This window comes from Microtus ochrogaster, linkage group LG1, assembly GCF_000317375.1.
Source record: "Microtus ochrogaster isolate Prairie Vole_2 linkage group LG1, MicOch1.0, whole genome shotgun sequence".
NCBI lineage: Eukaryota > Metazoa > Chordata > Mammalia > Rodentia > Cricetidae > Microtus > Microtus ochrogaster.
The window spans coordinates 44,240,131-44,259,937 of NC_022027.1; positions in this window are offsets into that span (position 1 = coordinate 44,240,131).

Below are 19,807 nucleotides of genomic sequence, written 5' to 3' on the forward strand. Positions count from 1 at the left end.
TATATATATATATATATTTACATATTGATCTCAAAGCTGGGAATAAAACTCAAAGCCTTACACATGTTGGGCAAACACTACCATTGGGCTACAGCTGTAGTCCCATAAAAAAACATATTATTAATGAAATAGTATGATCGAGATTACAGGTTTTGGGTGAACATAAGTTTGGAAAAAGTCACTGTTTTAGTGAAGATTATGCTAAGTGACCATAAGAAGAGTACAATCAATTCATGTGTCACACATATTTCTCATTATATTGCACATACACACACTCATGCAGGAACATCGACAAGGCTATACACATCCTGTATTGAGCACATAGCAATTCCAGATGCAAAACTGCATCCCTTACAGTCTCCCATCAAGACCTATCAGATAAACCACTAGATGCACTCTGTAAGCAAAGACCTCATGCCCTGTGCTCAACTCCGCAATTTTGTCTTAGAACTGAGATTTTTTGCTACATAAAGCCTCCATGCCACACTGCAACCCTACTGCTTTCTTCCATATTTTCACCCTCCCCTCCCGGGTAAAAATCAAACCACGGGGAAAGCCAAATATTTACCTTTTAAGTCCTTGAAAAGATAGCAAAATAAATTTAACTGCTGAGAGAAGGCAATTAATTAAATATCTAGCAATTATGCGGCATACCCGAGTGTCTAATTTTTGTTTCTTTCAGTCATAAAGACAGTAAAGTTTCCTTTAAATCATTTTATCCCGCCAAACTTGTCATTTTTGCTTCAATTTCTATTTTGCGGAATTTTTTAAAAAAGTTTTATTTGCTGCCCATTTTTTTTTCTAATTGTTCTAATGCTATGGGAGGAAGAGGAGCATGGGCACCATTTCTGGGGTTCATTTGAAGTTTTATTGGAAGAATATGTATGTCTAGGAGATCTCTGCTCTTCACCCCCGACGCTGTGGAATGGAACACAGTCTATTTTCTGCTTGTCCTTTTGCATTCTGTCCTTGCACTTTGTAAGTTTGAAGAGCGAGTCTGGTATAACGTTTCTCTTAAAGATTCTAATGGAACATAAAGTTGCGTTCACCTAAAACTTTTTTGACTATGAATGTTGTCGGAGAACTGAATTGTATCAATTTGTTAGTAGGTAATATCAGCTTTGATAGCTGTGTACCTTTAAAATAGTGAAGGAGACTGTAATTTACAAGTTATTGTTAGTTTTTATTTATTTTTGTTAGGAATTGGCAAAGATCACTATGAAAAAATAAAAGTATGAATGACTAAATAATCTAAAGTTTCTGTTCCTTATTTCCATTCCTGTTTGTGTCCTAGTAAATTAGGCGACGTGAAAGCAGTGTCAGAACTACAATGTGTGGCAATACAATAATTTAAGGAAGATCACATATATGTGCCTCACTTTAAGGGCTAATATATTGAAGTTTTGAAATAAAAGGAGTCATGATAATTATGAAATTCTAGGTGTTGCCATATTTTCAAAGAATATGCTAAGGAGTGTTTTAATATGTACTATGAGAAATGGCTTTTGAAGAGCCTTTTTAGTCAGAATTGGGTCTCACAATTCCTTGGCATGTGCCCCAAGGCTCAGTTCCTTGGTTTTTCAGAGTAGGAAACAGTAGCTAGGCCAAATCACCTCCCTTGTATGTTGATCTGACAACCTGCAAGACACTTTTTGCTTGTGTTTTTGTAGTGCTAGAAGTCAAACCTTACATGTACTAAATGTATACTTTACCACTAAGTCACATCCCCAGATCACTCTAAAGAAGTCTTTGTGGATTTCTGGCCTCCTGGAGCCTTTGTTAGCCAAGGAAAAGTGCGGCCATGGCTTGTTAAATCTGCACAGCTGGAGGCACCAAGTGAGGCAGCTGTGAGAAATGAGGTCTCCTGACCCTGAAGCCACTGCAGTTCTTGCCCTGTCAGAGGCAACAGGACTTCGGGGAGAGTTAGTCTCAATCTAATTCAGAGCTAGGTTGGAAGAAACAAGAATTCTTAGAGAGTCAGAACCAGCAGTCTGACTCCAAGTCTGAGAATCCACAGGGAAGAAGGAAACGCTAGAGATGCTTCTATCTCTAGGCACCAAGGACATTACCTGCACTTTGTCTCTGCCTGTGTCATCTTCAATATCTCCTTGTCCTCCACAGTGGACATGGAAGCACCCAGATCTTGGGAAGTGTTTCTGTATGTAACCATCCTATACTTCAGTCCTTGTGTCCCTGCGTCTTCGATGGCCTTTATGTAGTGGCTTTTCTTAGCCTAGATACCTCTACTAAGTTCTGGTTGACTCTATTTCATTATCTACCTTCCACAGTCTTAAGGCAGCTCATGGCGATGTGTTCAATAACTGACATTCTCCAGAAGAATGAATAAAGCTCAATCTTCTTTGCTTCCTATATGTTTAGACAGGAGCTCTCTGTGTACCCTGGGCTGGCTTTGAATTTACAATCCTACCATAGCCCCGAGCTCTCTAAGTTTGAGAGCTAGCATGATGACTCTTGCCAGCAAACCTAAGGATCTGAGTTCAATACCATTCTGGAAGTTATGTGCTGATCTCCGCACACACACTATGGGTTGCATCCCCCCCAGCACACAAACCTACATACATCACACACACACACACACCTGCACCTACACAAGCACTTACACACACACTTATATACACCCCTACACTCATACCCATACACACAGCTATACACACATGCCTACACATACATCCCCCACATACACAGACATACATCCACATACGCACCCTACACACACACCTTATACATGCATACACCTACACACACACCTACAGGTACACACACCTATACCTACCCCCCCACCCCTTCACACATTACACACACATGCACACACATACACACACCTACATACACACACTTATATACACGCCAATACATATGCTACATGCATACCCCTACATACACACAGCTATACATACATACCTACACACCATCCCCCTACATACACACACACCTATACATGCCCCTACATACACACAGTTGTACACACACACTCTATACATACACACACACATCTAAACACACATCCCACACACACACACCACACCCATACACACACTTACATACACACCTATACACAGCCCACACACACCTATCATACACATCCTATACACACACATAAAACATGACAACAAATATTCCTTTTGTAAAGTTTATACCTCAGTAAAATCCAGCTCCAGTCTTCTTGTACAGCAGGCTAGAAACCTACAGTTGTACCCAGAAAGTCCTGAATGACTCTTTACAGTCATGGCACAAATACTCATATTGAAGAGATATACAAAGGGGAAAATACTCCAAGAAAACATTTAAAATATGACAAATTTCAAAAGATAGCAATGCATGCACTGAATTTGAGTTTAACCTATTTCTTTCCAGTGCTCACAAATCATTATAAACAGTAATTCTATTCATTGAGTGACAACATGAATTTTTTAAGAAGAAACAAAACATCCATCCCTACCTGATCACTGGCTTGTGTTGATCACCCATTATCAAATGCAGTACTCCACACTCCAACCATTCTGTCTTTTGGAGAGTAATTTTGAGGACTTTATATGAGTCTGCACCGCAATGTACCTACTAAGAAAATGAGGCCAGTGTAGTCTAATTGCATGAGGTGCATGAGTAGATCCAAGATGAAGGTCCTGATACTGAGGATACAGGACTTCAGATAAGACCTACCTCTGCTGTGCCCATGGAGGACAAGGGAACTGCACATAAAGTTTAATCAGACTCAGGAAGGATTCACGATTTTCAATTATCTTTTGTGTTTGCTCTATTTTTCTAGGGATGGCAGGATTGAAACAGAAGAAATAAAGGTCATAATCCTAACATTTTGGCTGTTATCAGCCATTCATTTTTAAAACATGATAAAAATCCAACATTTTAAAAATAAATAAGCAAAAGAAAACATGAAGAAAGAGGGAAGTGTTGAGGGAGGTCTTGGGGAGTAGGAAGCCGATGAAGAGGTAGACATGATCAAAATACTTCATACACATGAAAGAAAGTATTGAAGAACTAATAAAAAGTGTAGAAAATCAAATGTTATGAATGAATTTCAATTACTTCTAAGTCTATTAAGAATTACAGTAAGGAAAATGTGGTACATTTACACAATGGAATACTACACAGCAGAAAAAACATCTTGAATTTTGCAGGCAAATGAATGGAACTACAAAACATCAACCGATGTTAATTGAAAAACCCCTTTATATATGTTAATTCTCTTTCTTTTTTTTATTGAGCTCTACATTTTTCTCTGTTCCCTCCCTGCCTCTCCCCTCCCCTTCAACCCTCTCCCAAGATCCCCATGCTCCCAATTTACTCAGGAGATCTTGTATTTTTCTGCTTCCCGTGTAGATTAGACCTATGTGTGTCTCTCTTAGGGGCCTCATTGTTGTCTAGGTTCTCTGGGATTGTGATTCTTGGACTGGTTTTCTTTGCTTTATATTTAAAAACCACTTATGAGTGAGTACATGTGATAATTGTCTTTCTGGGTCTGGGTTACTTCACTAAAAATGATGTTTTCTAGCTCTATTCATTTGCCTGCAAAATTTAAGATGTCGTTTTTTTCTGCTGTGTAGTATTCCATTGTGTAAATGTAACACATTTTCCTTATCATAATTTTTAATAGACTTAGAAGTAATTGAAAACATATATGATTGGAAAAGGAATTTAGAGTTGTGGGGATACTAAAGTCAGTATAAGACTTGGACAGCTTCAGTGTCTTGATTTGTATAATTACTTTCCTGAAGCAGTCTGACCTTACCAAGAAGATATCTGTAGGAAGAATTCTATTGAATAGATAGCATCTGCAGAAAATTCAATAGACTCAAACTGGCAGTTCTCACGACATAAAGCAGAATATAAACTTCAACCGTATTATACTTGTAGTACTAGGCATCTAGGAAAATGGAACACTATCTCCCACTTGGAATATAGTTTCATCCTTTTGCCAAAAGGGGCATTTTACTTGAGAAAAGAAACACCTTTTTATCTATTACAAAAGAAATGCATACAATAATTAATATTCCCCAAATATTACATCACCATTACATTACATTTCTATTACATATAAAAAGCACATCGCTATTTCTAGAGAAAAATGGATAAATACTAAACAAGTAAAGACCAAACATCTAGTCCATCTTTATACATGTCACAAGGTTTGTAGAATTCTGGATTGGAGAACTGGGGAGATAATGCAGTTTGCAAAGCACTCCCCAAGCAAACTTGAGGACCTTGGTTCAGAGACCAGCATCACCCTGTAAGCCTAGTGCTGGGGAGGCAGCGATAATGGGATGCCTCAAGCTCTTTGCCCAGCTTGTCTTGATGAGTTGGTGGTCTCCAGTGCAATGTGAAATCCTACTCAAAATTAAGATGGAACGCAATAGAGGCAGATGTAAAACGTAGACAGGTCCTGTCTGAGGAGAGAAAGAATAGGTGGGATTTTTTTTTATATAGAAAACACAGCAAGAAAATCAAGAGTTTAGAGTGGTTTAATATAAAAATGAGAAAAGATAAAGTTATGTAAAATTCAGCTTAGAAAGGAAGGAAATTAATTTAATTTGAATATATTGAATCTTAAGTATCAGGAGGACAGACACAAAGGTCGAAATAGCACACTTGGTATATTTGACAGTACCTCAAATTTATATACTATCTTATGATTTTATAAGCTACTTTAGCATGTATAACTCATTGTTTGCACGCACACATTGAGATGACAGACAGACATGAGTAATTACTACCTACAAGAGAATTGAACTGGGATGGTAGCACTCACTTAGCTTTGGGTTCAGTGCCCAGCACCAGAACAAAACAAAACAGAAAAGTGGAGATATAATCTTTGTTGGGACTTGCAAAGTCATGAACTCAGTCAATGTCGGGTGATCATGAGACCTCCTCCCAAAGAAGAATATATGTTTTATTCCATCCCAGGCCTATAGAAAGGAGTAAAGCTACATGGTGGGAATCCCATTACAGGTGAGGCCAGAGAAACACTTCCAGGAAATGAAGAAGGATAAAAAGCACAAAGCAAAATAAGCAACAAGCCATTGGAGTCCAAAGAAAAGTCCTTATGAAGCCGATAAGGAGAGGATACCTTTATTGGTGGCACATGCCTTTATTTCCAGCACTCTGGAAGCAGAGGCAGGCATATCTCTGTGAGTTCGAGACCAGCCTGGTCTACAGAGCCAGAACAACCAAAACAGATAAACCCTGTCTCAAAAGAGTGGAAAACAAACAAACAAACAAAAGAGAAAATTGAAAAGGAGCCCTTAAAGATAAAAGAAACAAATATTCACCACTCCTTTCAAATATTTAAATGCCATTTTTATGAGTCTTATGCATACCACATCTTATAGGTGAGCAATAACAGCTAACCTTGGAATTTATATTCTAGCAAGAGAGCAGAGAAAATAAATTCTCATAACAAAAATAGCAGTAAACACTTACTAGTCCCTGCCAAGCTTTTTAAACACAATGTTAAATCCTTTGAACCATCTTATAAGGTGATTTTTTTTTCCATAAGGTATATTTATTTTCAGATGAAGAAGCAGAAACAAAGCATAACTTACTGAGGTTTTCCTGGATAGTGATGATAAAGTCATGACACTTGGCACACTGTGACTTGGGACTCTTTTATCTTAGCTGGTCAGAGAAGCATCTCTAATGGAGAAAAATATGAGCCTAGATTCAGAGAAGAGACAGATGTAGCCAAACCAACTTAGAGAGCCAAGTGTTCCTACAGCTCTCATGGACATAGTAAGAGCTCTCATGTCCAAAGATAATGAGATCATGTGTAGGCCAGGAAATGCTCTATAAACAGTATCACACAAATCACAGGCACAATCAAGTAGAAAATTTAGGGGACATAAACTTTGAAACATACTTTTTTTTCAAAAATACAGTTTGAAGTTATCAAAGGGTTACAGAGAGGGTAGTAATATAATTTATATTCCATAAAGACTGGTCTATTTGTTTTGTGGAAAGCAGAGCAAAGAGTGTAAGGCTCAAACCTGATAAATGGGTTGGGGCCTATTTTTAAGAATGGAAATATTTCTTTCTTTTCTATTAAACAATTTTATTGAGTTTATTGAGCTATATATTTTTGTCTGCTCCCCTCCCTTCTTCTCCCTTCCACTTCAGCCCTTTCTCATGGTCCCCATGCTCCCAATTTACTCAGGAGATCTTGTCTTTTCCTACTTCCCATGTAGATTAGATCCATGTATGTCTCTCTTTGGGTCCTCATTGTTGTCTAAGTTCTATGTGATTGTGAATTGTAGGTTGGTTTCTTTGCTTTGTTTTTTTTAGGACTTATGAGTGAATACATATGATGTTTGTCTTTCTGGGTCTGAGTTACCTCACTCAATATCATATCTTCTAGTTCCATCCATTTGCCTGCAAAATTCAAGATGGCGTTATTTTTTTCTGCTGTGTAGTACTCCATTGTGTAAATGTACCACATTTTCCTTATCCATTCTTTGATCAAGGGGCATTTAGGATGTTTCTAGGTTCTGGCTATGACAAACAATGCTGCTATGAACATAGTTGAGCAAGGCCCTTGTGGTAGGAGTGGGCATCTGTTAGGTATATACCAAAAGTGATATTGCTAGGTCTTGAGGAAGGTTATTTCCTAATTTTCTGAGAAATCACCATACTGATCTATTGGTATAGTCAGAGGCTATACCAGCTTTTGCTACCACCAGCAATGGAGGAGTGTTCTCTTTACACCACAACCTCTCCAGCATAAATTGTCATCAGTGTTTTTAATCTTGGCCTTTCTTACAGGTGTAAGATGGAATCTCAGAGTTGTTTTTATTTGCACTTCTCTTATGGCTATGGATGTTGAGCATTTTCTTAAGTGTCTTTCAGCCATTTTATATTCCTCTGTTGAGAGTTCTCAGTTTAGGTCTGTACTCTATTTTTTTTAAAATTATTTGTTCTTTTGATGACCAATTTCTTGAGTTCTTTATATATTTTGGAGATGAGCCCTCTGTCTGTTGTGGGGTTAGTGAAGATCTTTTCCCATTCTTCAGGCTGCCATTTTGTTTTGTTGACTGTGTCCTTTGCTTTACAGAAGCTTTTCAATTTCAGGAGGTTCCATTTATTAATTGTTTCTCTCAGTGTCTGTGCTACTAGAGTTATATTTAGGAAGTGGTCCCCTGTGCCAATGCCTTCAAGTGTACTTCCCACTTTCTCTTCTATGACGGTCAGTGTGGCTATATGTTGATATCCAGTTATGCCAGTTGGGGCATTTTGATTGTACCCTAAGTTGTAATAAGAATGGGACAAAGATAGTGAGGGTGAGCAATGATGAAGTTAATGAAAAACATTTAATCTGTGAGGTAGACAGCAAATGTTTTAAATCAGTAGGACTTACCGATGGTCATGTACAGGAAGACAACTTAGGAAACATGACATAATACTCATGAGAAAAAAATATTCATGATGTTCAACAATAGTCAGTCATGTACAAAAGAACTAAGAGAAAAAATGGGAAGAAAAAAGACATCCCTGGTTTGATTTCTACATGTTCTGAGGCTAGAAAAGTGTTTCTTTTTGATGAAAAAGTTAGAGGTCAAGTTGTACTAGGTTAAGAGATGTGGTAATGGATACTGCTTATATATATATATGCACATATATGCCTTATTCAGAATCATGGCAACAAAGAAGTGAATCTCAGAAATTCCATTGTAGGTTATCCAGTATTTGCATTAGCCAGGTCCTCTGCTTTTCTCTGGCTTTCTCTGTGTTCATTAAAATTGATAGACAAGAAATCTTGATGTCAGAAGCTGGGTGTAGTGGTGCATGCTTTTGATCCCAGCACTTGGGAAACAGAGGCAAGTAGATCTCTGTGAGTTCGAGGGCCAGCATGGTCCACAAAGCAAGTTCCAGGATAGTCAGGGCTGTTACATGGAGAAACCCTGTCTTGAAAAACAAGGAAGAGTTAGCATAGCATTAGAGATGAAAATTATTGATTGAAACTGGGGGAAAGCCTTCTCCTCGTCTCTGGCACTCATGCCACAGATACCTGAGAGCTGGCTCTCTCCCTCAGTTTCAGGAAAGGGATTGATGCTGGTGAGTCATGAGCGTACATAAGATGCCATCTAGATTACAGTTGGAGCATCTGGCTGTGGGAATACAAATAAGCCCCTTATCAGTGGGCAGGGCCTCTGTATACATGGGTTGGGCAGTGGAACAGAAAGCTGACCTGAAGAACACGCAGGAGCTACATTGAAACTCCAGTCCCCTCCAGAATTCACGGTGGCTTTGGACTTATTCATGATGCCACACACACATGGACCACGAGGAGGACAGTGTGGACTGACCCAAATCTTAGCTAGCTCTTATTACTGAGACAGGCTTTATCAATAGAGTGACACTCCTCCACACGTTCTGTCATTTAAATGTGGGTTCCTTATAAATTCCCAACAAATCTGCACTCTCTGACCTAGTGTTTCATAGTTTGATACCTAGTTCCCATTACTTTATTGCTAAAAGTGTTTCTCTTCTGGCCATATGACACTTTAGGATACATAGTAGAAGAATGTACCCTTTAGGACAAACATGATAATAGCCTTGCCTTACTACTGGCAACCTAGGTTAATAAGTTAATAAAATACCAAACAATATTATAATAAATATTATAATAAATTATATTATAACTTATTATTTATAATCATAATATAAATATTATAATAAGTTAATAAAATACCAAAAAAGACAATAGCAGAAATATAGATCTAGTTCCATAGGATCTGGGGCCCTAAAATAATGTGAGAGAAATTGATGTTGGAAATTAAATTGTGAATGGAAAATTGAATTGTTTTGAAGTCTTTGACTTGGAAAAAAAAAAGCCAATGTAACATAAGGAGTGTTTCTACCAGATGCAGAGACCCACTGTCAAAGATTTGGCCAGGCTCAGGGGAATCCTGCTGAAGAGAAGGAGGAAGGATTGTAGGAGCCAGAAAGGTCAAGGACATTGCAAGAAAACTCACAGAATCAAGTATTCTGAGCTCTTAATAGCTAACAGACCCTGAACCAACAACCTCGGAGCTGGCATGGGACTGACCTAGGCACTCTGCATATATGTGGCAGTTGTGCAGCTTGGTCTTCTTATGGGACTAACAGTGGAGGCAGGGGCTGTCTTTGACTCTTTTGCTGACTTTTGGGACCCTGTTCCTTTTATTGGGTTGCCTTGCCCAGTCTGAACACAAGGGGAAGTGCTTAGTCTTATTGGAACATGATATGCTATGTTTTATTGATATCCATGGGAGGCCTGCCTTTCCTGAAGAGGTACAGAGGGAAGTAAACTGGTGTTCGGGCAGATGGAAGGTGGAGAGGGCAGACTGGGAGGAGAGGAGAGGAGAGAAGAGAAACTGTGGTTTTATTGCTAGAAAATAAGATTTAATTTAATATTCTTCTACTGTCATCTCTCAGCATGGAAATATCAAATTAGAGTATCTTTGTACTTCATTGTGTTAGATGCTTGATTTTAAAAGTTTCTGTCTTGGTTGTAGACTTGAGTTTAACTAAAAAATAATTAAAGGACCATTGTCTTAAGATTAATATATCCAATCATGTTCAGATGTATGTAAAGTGAGCTTCTTATCATTAAGGTTTATAAAATTAAAATGCTAGTCAACTCTAAAAATCTTTGCGAATGCTCTGTATGAAATCATCAGTCAAGATCTAATTCTTTATGGGGAAGAAACTAGCAAGTTCAACTCACTAGAATGCAAATTTGTTTTCCTTTTTAATAAATGTCAAATTATATGTATGCTAAATAATTGCTCAAGATAATTTTTTCATGATTTGTGTCAGCAGTTGTTCTATTTGTATAGCTATTTTAGTTACCTATACGTCAGGAGTCATGTAAAAAAATCTCTTAGACAGAGAGAAATTCAAAGTGATGTTTAAGAAGTGCTGGCTTCTTCACTCCACACAACAAATACATTCTTGAAGAGAGGTTTGATTGGGGCATTTTCCTGCTGTTCAAAACCTTGTGATTTTATTGCTGAGAAAAAGAACTGAGCAAGGAAGAGGCAGGAAGAGGTGGACTGAATAAATATGTGAAAATAGGGCCAACAATGGTTGCCCCTGGACTGTGAGAATATCAGTTTTTAACACGTGTGTATTTTGCCAATTTCTACAAAAAAAAAAACATTGGATTTTTCACGTTAGAAAAACAGGCTAGAGAAAGGCAAAAGGGATTCACATCCCATCTTGAATAAATCCTTAAAAAAAAGCTTATCTATGTATCACAAAAATTCTGAGGTTCCATTGCTGTGATAGAAACACAACAGACAACCTTCCAACTACTAGCAGAGAAATCTGGGGTTTTAGCAAATGGTTTCATAACATCTCAAAGAACTTTGCAGAAGTGTTTTAGGATAAAAGGCTGATGTTTAAAATAAAAGAGTCAGAAATTTTACCAGTCTGAGTTCTCTTGAAGACTAGAATGCTGACAAACACCTGTTCTCTTTCTAGATTAATATTAACTGATAAGCATTCCACACTGATATTTATTTTTCCCAACTTAATATTTTTATTGATTATTTGGGAATTTCACATAATGTACTCTGATCAGGTCACACTCACTTCCCAGTCCTCCCAGGTCTGCCCCTGCCAATCCTTGTGAGCACCCCCCCCACCAGAAAACAAAACACAAGTCCAATCTGGGTTGCCTACTGGAGCGTGGTCAAACTAGCAGTGGCCAGACCCTTAAAGAAAACTGAGTCCTTCCATACCACACCCCGCAAGTAGCTATCCATCAGCTGTGGAGAGTTATTCTTCTGTATGCTTACCACATTTTTTAAGTGTTCTCTTCAAATGCTTCCTATTTTGGGGGACAGGGTAGAGTTTGTCACAAAAGCCTTCCTTGTGACTCTTTCTCTACTGTGAGTTTGCAGTCACCAATACCAAGCAAAAGTAGCTTCCTTGACCTTATAGTCATGGGGTGTAGGGATAAGTCCCGCTCCTCGGGCTAATGTTTGCCTATAAATTTGGCTAGTGTGCTCCCAGCCACTGCTTCTGCTTTCCTGGTCTCCGCGGGAACGGTGGTCTGTAAGTGTATTTCTCCATTAAAGCTGTATATATTTTTACAAGCTGTCTGCATTCGTTCACGCCATTACAATGGGGAGCACAGATCACGGACTTCCACATGGCAGCCAGTATCAGCACAGACAAGGACACCAACTCAGCCCTGTACTGTAGCATGGACCAGGCACACCACCATGGCCCTTGGGCACAGCACAGGTCACAGACATCAACCTGGCCTCTGGGGCATGGGTCACAGACACCAATATGGTTTCCAACATGGACATCAATACTCCCTTTGGTCACAGCACATACCACAGACACCCTATGGTCTTCAGAGGAAGCGTGTTACACAGACATCAACATGGCTCAGGTTGCATCACAGATTACTCACGTCTACACGGCCCTCCGTGACAACACGGGTCACAGACATCAATACCAGCCCTGGCTGAAGCAGGACCATATTCTCCACATTGCCTCAGGCGGTACTGGCTATGTACATCAACATGACCTCTGGCAGCAACCTAGACCACAAAGAATATCATTGCCTTCTGTGGCAGCACAGACTACAGACGTCTTGCCTTGCTTCTGGTGGTAGCAAGCCTCAGACATCAACACAGCCTCCAGCAGTCCAGACCACAGATACCCACATGAGCCTCGGGCTTCATTACGGCCTGGAGCAGCATCAGGGACCATGGATACAACATAGCCTCCATGGGCCGTGGAGGTCTTTTGAGGATGTCCAATCCAGAAAATGAACCATTCTTTGTCTTGGATATTGACCTCATTGACCACAGCCTTCTCTCGCACCTAACCTAGCACCACTGTAGTGTCTCTAGTTCCTCTAGGTTCCACCTCTCCCCATGGTGCATGCAGTGCTCGGATCCTCCATCGGTCCCACCTCTCCATCGCATATTCGTTTCTCAGAGTGACTTTGGGAACTTCAGTGTGTCACACAATGTATTTTTCGTACGCACACAGTCATTGCAAGGAGTCACTGGTCTGGTGCAAGGTTTCTGGTTTGCAAAGCATCATAAATACTGGACCATCACCGAGACTCATCTCTGATATCCTGCTGTTGCCTGGAGTCATGGTTATCCTGAAGCTAGGCTGCGGGTGGGGACAGGGTAGGCTCGGTGAGAGCTCTAGGCAGCTTCACACCTCCCTGCCCTGGTCTCCATGCTGGCTCCCCTGAGACTCGTCAGGACCCACCTTTGTGCTTATAGCCTTCAGGAAGCACCCTTCCACCTGCTCCTGGCCGCTCAAATGGGCTAGCAGCTTGGACTCCAGCTGAGTTGGTTCCATGCTGGGGCTGGCGGGTGGGCCTAGGACCAAGCTCCATTCAGTGTAAGGACATCTGGTTCTGCAGAAGTGGCTCTTTCATGTGCTCCAGAAGAATGTAGATGGAAAAGATGTTGGGGTGGACCTACTCAAAGTGCGGGATCTGGGCCCGGATGGCAGCTAAGTTGGCCAGCCCCCGCCTTGCTGCTGGCAAGGGCCTTCTAGCCCAGCCAATGGAGCCTGGTAGTTATCTTTAACGTATAGAACCTGCAGCTCTTCCATCTTGGTTGACTATTTTATCTTAATAACCATGGATAGTGTACGAGAGGCTTTATGCACATGTTTGATGAATCATTCTTACTGTATTGTATTTCTGTACCTCAAAAGTCAAGCAAAACAGATAATGACACGCTTGCCCGAAGACACTTGTGGTGACTTGTGATGCCTGATTCCGCCTGGCGGCCGTAAAGCTGATTCACCTTTGCGTCACTTCTCCTTTGTCTCTGAAAAGTGCGTGCACGTTTTCAAGATGAGATTTCCCAAGCAACAACGCTTCTGTGATACAGCATGATTGTACGAGCATCTACTCAGAGAGTTAGCAGATTCTGTTAACATTACGTGTCCAGAAAGAGCAAAAAGGTTTTCCTTTCTAGGCGGCTAATATTGTTTGCTCTTGTTTGGGCCTTGTCTGCAATTCACTTTTCTTTCCAAGTAATTTAGTTGATATAGGAGCATAAGAATAGATTTATGCAGTCAAAACATAGATATTTAATTTCCAAAATTATTCTCATTTATGAAAAAATCAATTCTTGGGACAATATTTTAAATATAATATCATTTCCAACTTTTCAAGTTTTTGAAATTATTATCATTATTCTCTCTCACATCTATAACTGTCATGAGAGTTACATGATAATATATTCAATAGTTATTGGCATATGAGTAATATCTACCTTCTACCCAAAAGGGGGCTATGCTCAGAAGAAGCCGGATAGACTGGGCATATTAATCTGCTTTTTTCATTGTCTTTAAACTGCTGTGCATTTGTTGCTGTGATGAGCTTCTGGTTTTCCTCATGCCCAACATGCATTCTGCCCCAAGCCCCTTTTGTCCCCCAGTCAGATATAGAACAGGGGAGCTGGTATGCTAGGCTGTGACCCATTAGAACATATGCAATGATGTTAGGCAACGGACCAAAGGCTGCAAAATACATTCTTATAATGAAGATCTTGGTTACAAGTCTATGAGCACAGGTTTGGTTGTGCCTGATGGAACTATGCTTAAAACAAGCAAACAACACAATTGTAAGCAAGCAAATGCCCTCAAGTACTGTTCACATGATTCATTTGAAAGGAAAGATGACATTATTTGAAGGCAGGAGGGACTTTTCTAGAAAAAAAATAAAGAAAGTGAGAGGAGAGAAGTAATTCTGTTCTTTCCAAAACTGGACCTCTGCTGACATCACCAAGCGTTCTGGGGATACCTGTGATGTTTCTTTAGTCTTTTGTTGTTTATACTTGGACTCTTCTAGGTCTTTGTTCTAACTTAACACAACAGACACACACACACACACATTTTTAAATTATAATACCAGTATATCACTATCTCTATATATTTTTCTGAGATTGAAACTTAAAATTTTACAGCTGATGGGAGGGAACAGGTGACAAACAGCTGATAGACGTCTATCAGAAGGATCTATTTACCTCGGAAGCTCTGTGAAACTGACTCGTGAAAGGATTTCCATATTATAGCACGGCATTACACATTAGAAGTGTTTACAAACCAAGGATGGTTGAAATCACAGCATTTTGTTTAAATCTTGTGAGATACGTATGAGGTAACTCAGTTTCCTCCCCCAATGGTGGTTTGTGTGACTAGTTACATGTGTTGAAACTGGACACACTTGCACGCTGTTTGCATACTTGCACGCTGTTTGCACACTTGCACGCTATACTACCCATGCCATGGCTGTTTTTCACAGAAAGGGAGTGACTAAGAGTGACCACAACAGCTCATGTGATCAATTCCAGAATAGTCCTTTTACATTCCCAGCCTCAACATTGCAGAAGTTCCAGGATCAAAACTGTCTCTCCTCACCTTCACAACCATCTACAACTGGGAATAATTAGTTAAACCCTAAAGCCTATAAAGTGACTATCTATCACTTAGATACCACAAGAGAGCGGAACAAGTCAGCCACAGAAACGTGTAACTCCCCTTGCAGTATTTCCAGCATAATTGTGCAAAAATGCTTTGTCCCTTGGCTTTTTTAAAGTCTTTTTGTTCCTTTTATTATCATATCTGATTATGCTAATACCTTTGTTTTTCACATTTTACACAGTTATGTCACCTTGGCATATTTCAAATCCCAACATTAAGTAAGAGTTATAGAAACAGTTGCTTCATTTTAACAATACTTTATATTGGCATTTGGTAATATATTACTTGTTTTATTAGATTACAATTACATATTTATTGATAAGAATTAGAAATTATAACAAAAAACCTACATAAAATGCTTTAGAACCTATTAAAACATATTTATGTTACAATATATATGCATTTTTTTCATTTTTTTATTTTATTGAGAAAAGGAAAAAAAAGTTTCAACCTCCTCCCAGCCTCCCACTTCCCTCCCCCTCCTCCCACCCTTCTTCCCCTCCCCCCACTCCTCTCCCCCTCCCTCTCCTGTCCCTTGGCTTTGTACACATCAATCCTGATGCATGGCTTCAATTTAAGAGATCTAATCAAGAACTTCTTGGGATAAAACTCAGTGTTAGAAGCTTCTCGTGAGGATAACAAAAAGAGCTGAGAACAGTGGTGTTGCCCACATAGTCGCTTACCGAACTTTATGAAACAGAAATATCTGGAGTCCACGCCCAGGGAACCAGATGCAGGGATGCAATGGTCTGGAACTTGGCTTGTATGTGATGACTTTAGAAAGTCTCTACTTTTGACTGTTCATAAAGCCAGGCAGAAAAGATAGCCTCACAGGTTCAATGCCTCTTGGTCTGTAGGAATCAGGGGAGCAAGGGAGACATTGAATCTTCTGAGGGACAGCAGAACTATTTATAGCAATCTACCATATATATCCAGTGTACATACTTTGCTTTCTCTTTGGTTCACATAAAACTTTTATATTTATTTATTACATTATACAGTAGATTGCAATGTTTTCCCAAGGCTTTATATCATATTGAATAGTTAGTATGGAAATGTTTGGAAAAATACAAGTACTTCTATCATTTCCTTGCATCTCCTAGCGATTTTAACTCCCCTCCAGTAAAGCTAAAGTTCCTACGGTTAATTCTTGCGTCTTATTTCCCTTTATACTTCTGAGATGCATTCAACAAATGCTGTAACCTGAGAAATGTCCCCATCAACCCCTTGTGAATCATTCAGTTTGCTTCAGGGAATTCTTCTGGGCAACTCCTCCATGCCCTCTCTGGCCCTGGCACCGCAGGCACTGTGAACTTGAGTGCAAGGAGCTTATATTCCAGGACATGGATTAGACGCTTGCATCTCAGCTTCCGGCATGACTCCACACCTCCTCACATCAGCAGAAATGTGTCTCAGCAGAACTCCTGGACTGCCAGGAGCCAACATATACAGGGGCCTTGCCTTGTCAAACGAGCAATCAAGAATCAGCCTGCCTGGGGTTGTTGCAATCCTTCTGTCTATTTAAATGAACAAGTTCTGAGGACTTTGTGCTTCCTCTTACAAGGAACTGAAATGTCCCAATCACAGGAATGTATTGGCACAGAAAAATTTCAGAAACTTACAGTCTTAGTAGATGCCACAAATGCCTTGTTCTGGTTAACATATAAAGCAATAATTTCCCCCACCAGAACTTTGCATGGATATTATACATGCAATATTTAAAATGGATGGATATACCAAGAAGATATCTCTATACGAAGCATTTTAAAAACTGATTAAAGTAATTGTGTGAGTGTGTGTGGAGAGAGAGAGAGAGAGAGAGAGAGAGAGAGAGAGAGAGGAGAGAGAGAGAGAGAGAGCTCTCAGTGTCATCTTTATGGGAAACAAAGTTGGCCTTCCTTGAGGTCATATGAAGTGGAATAAGGCATCAAGAAAAGTCTTAAAAATCTCAACTCTTGTCCTCTCCTAAGCTGATGTGGTGTTTGACCTTATGCCATCCTTCAAACCAATGGTTCTCAACCTTCCTATTGCTGCTATTCTTTCATACAGTTCCTCATGCCGTGGTGACCCCATCCAAAACATTATTTTCCTTGCTACTTCATAGATGTAACTTTGCTACTGTTATGAATCATAATGTAAATATCTATATTTCCTGATGGTCTTACGCAACCCCTGTGAAAGGGCCATTTGCCTCCCTCCTCCCCCCCCCACAAAGGGGTCACAACACTCAGGTTGAGAACCTCTGCTTTAAAACAAAGAGCAAATGAATCTATACTCCATCTCCAGGGAAAATTAGACCTCATGGGGGGGGTACATGATCATGATAGGTGGGTCTGAAGACAGAAGACCTTAGATACCATTCACTGCCCTCCTTGTTCCAAGACTACCTTTGGGAAGAAGTGAGAAAAGTAAGGAAGAGTCACCAGTTCCCCTGACTTACTCAGGTTGCACCCTGGTGGACTAGGTCCCACTTGTGGGGTAGACTCAGAGAGTTTAGCTAAAAGAAAATTTGCTTGTAGAGAATACAATTCTTCCTTGGATTTTAGAATCCAATGCTATTAGTTTTGTGGTCAAACATTCTTTAGGAATACTAACTACATCACTGGGGCAATGGTGGACATTATGTCCAGAAATAGTTGTATTTGGTTTAGAACTAAGATAATGGTTCCCTTAAAACAGCTGTCTGAAGAACACATGTGTGATGACTTGCATAAAAATGGCCTTCATAGGCTCATATATTTGAATGCTTAGTCATGAGGTGTAGGGATAAGTCCCGCCCCTTAGGGGGCGTGTTCGCCTCAGGCTAATGTTTGCCTATAAATTTGGCGAGTGAGCGTGCTCCCAGCCACTGCTTCTGCTTTCTTGGTCTCCGCGGGAACGGTGGTTCTGTAAGTCTATTTCTCCATTAAAGATATATATATACAATCTGTCTGCATTCGTTTATGCTGTTTACAATGAGGGAGTGACATTGTTTGAAAGGATTAGGAGGTGTGACCTTGTTAGAGGAAGTGTGTCACTGGGGGGTGAAATTTGAGGTCTCAAAAACCCAAGCCAAACCAGGAGTCTCTCTTTCTGCCTACAGTTCAAGATGTAGTTTTCTCTTCTCCAGCACCATGTTTGCCTGCATTCTATTGGGTTCCCTGCCATGATGATAATGAACCAACTCTCTGAAACTATAAGCAAGTCCCTGTTAAAAGCTTTCTTTGTTAAGAGTTGTCTTTTCAAAACAACAGAACAGTGACTAAGATAGGTCCTATGCCATGCTAGGACCCAGTGTGTGTGTGTGTGTGTGTGTGTGTGTGTGTGTGTGTGTGTGTGTGTTGTTTGTGTAGGGAGTCATTGGTGGTTTAGTTTGAGTCTTTTGTCCAAATCTAAAAATCATTTATAAGAATGGAAAAGTATTACTTTACTTTAAAGTTCTACTTCTAACTCAAGTTATTCATTATAAAGAGCATAATTACTTTCAAAGGTGCCTTGAAAAATTCATCACAGCAAATCCTCCAGATAAATTACTACAGTCAAAATCTCAGAGTTTGATCTAAAATTAGTGTTTTGTTTGTTAATATTCTTTGCTTCTGTACAAAAGCTAATCTTAGATTCTATGTTCCTTGAAGTCCAGCCACATCAATCACCTATTGTCCTTTCGAATGAGGCAATAAAAAGTGATGTTAACAGAGAGGGGAGAGAAATATCCCTACAGAATCAACAACTGGGCACACACTGGGTATCACTTTCCTTTTCTGAGGAAGAACAGAACGGTGATCCCGCAGCTACTTTTAAAGACTGAAAACTAAGGGGACATAATCGCCTTGGCATGGAGATAGAGAAGAATATAGCTACTGCCCTGTTGTTAAGATAAAGATACCAATTGATACTGGAAACAGTCTGTTGCTCTTCCAGGCCAGCCTCTCACAACTCTGCTTCAAGTATCAATTGGTATCTTTATCTTAACAACAGGGCAACAGCTCTATTCTAGCATTTATGCATGCTGTACTTGGCATGTCTTCAAAAGCATCCTGCAATTCCTTAGGAGTGCCAGATGTCAGATTTCTCATGAGTTGCATGTACTTCAAGAGGTACTCCTGAAGTATCAGTAGACAGAAAATGATGCATCATGGAAACCAAATAAAAAAGTAAATTTATTGGACAAAATGTTATGCTTTCGTTTGACAATGGATTTCAACACCCTGGTCTCACACCACCGATATCCAAGAATTAGGGAATTTCTCAGTACGGTTTCTTCTCCTCGCCTTGGCTGTGGGTCACATAGTTTAGGAAACACGTTTTTAGAGCTGTTTCGGGGCAAAGCACAAGTGGGCCA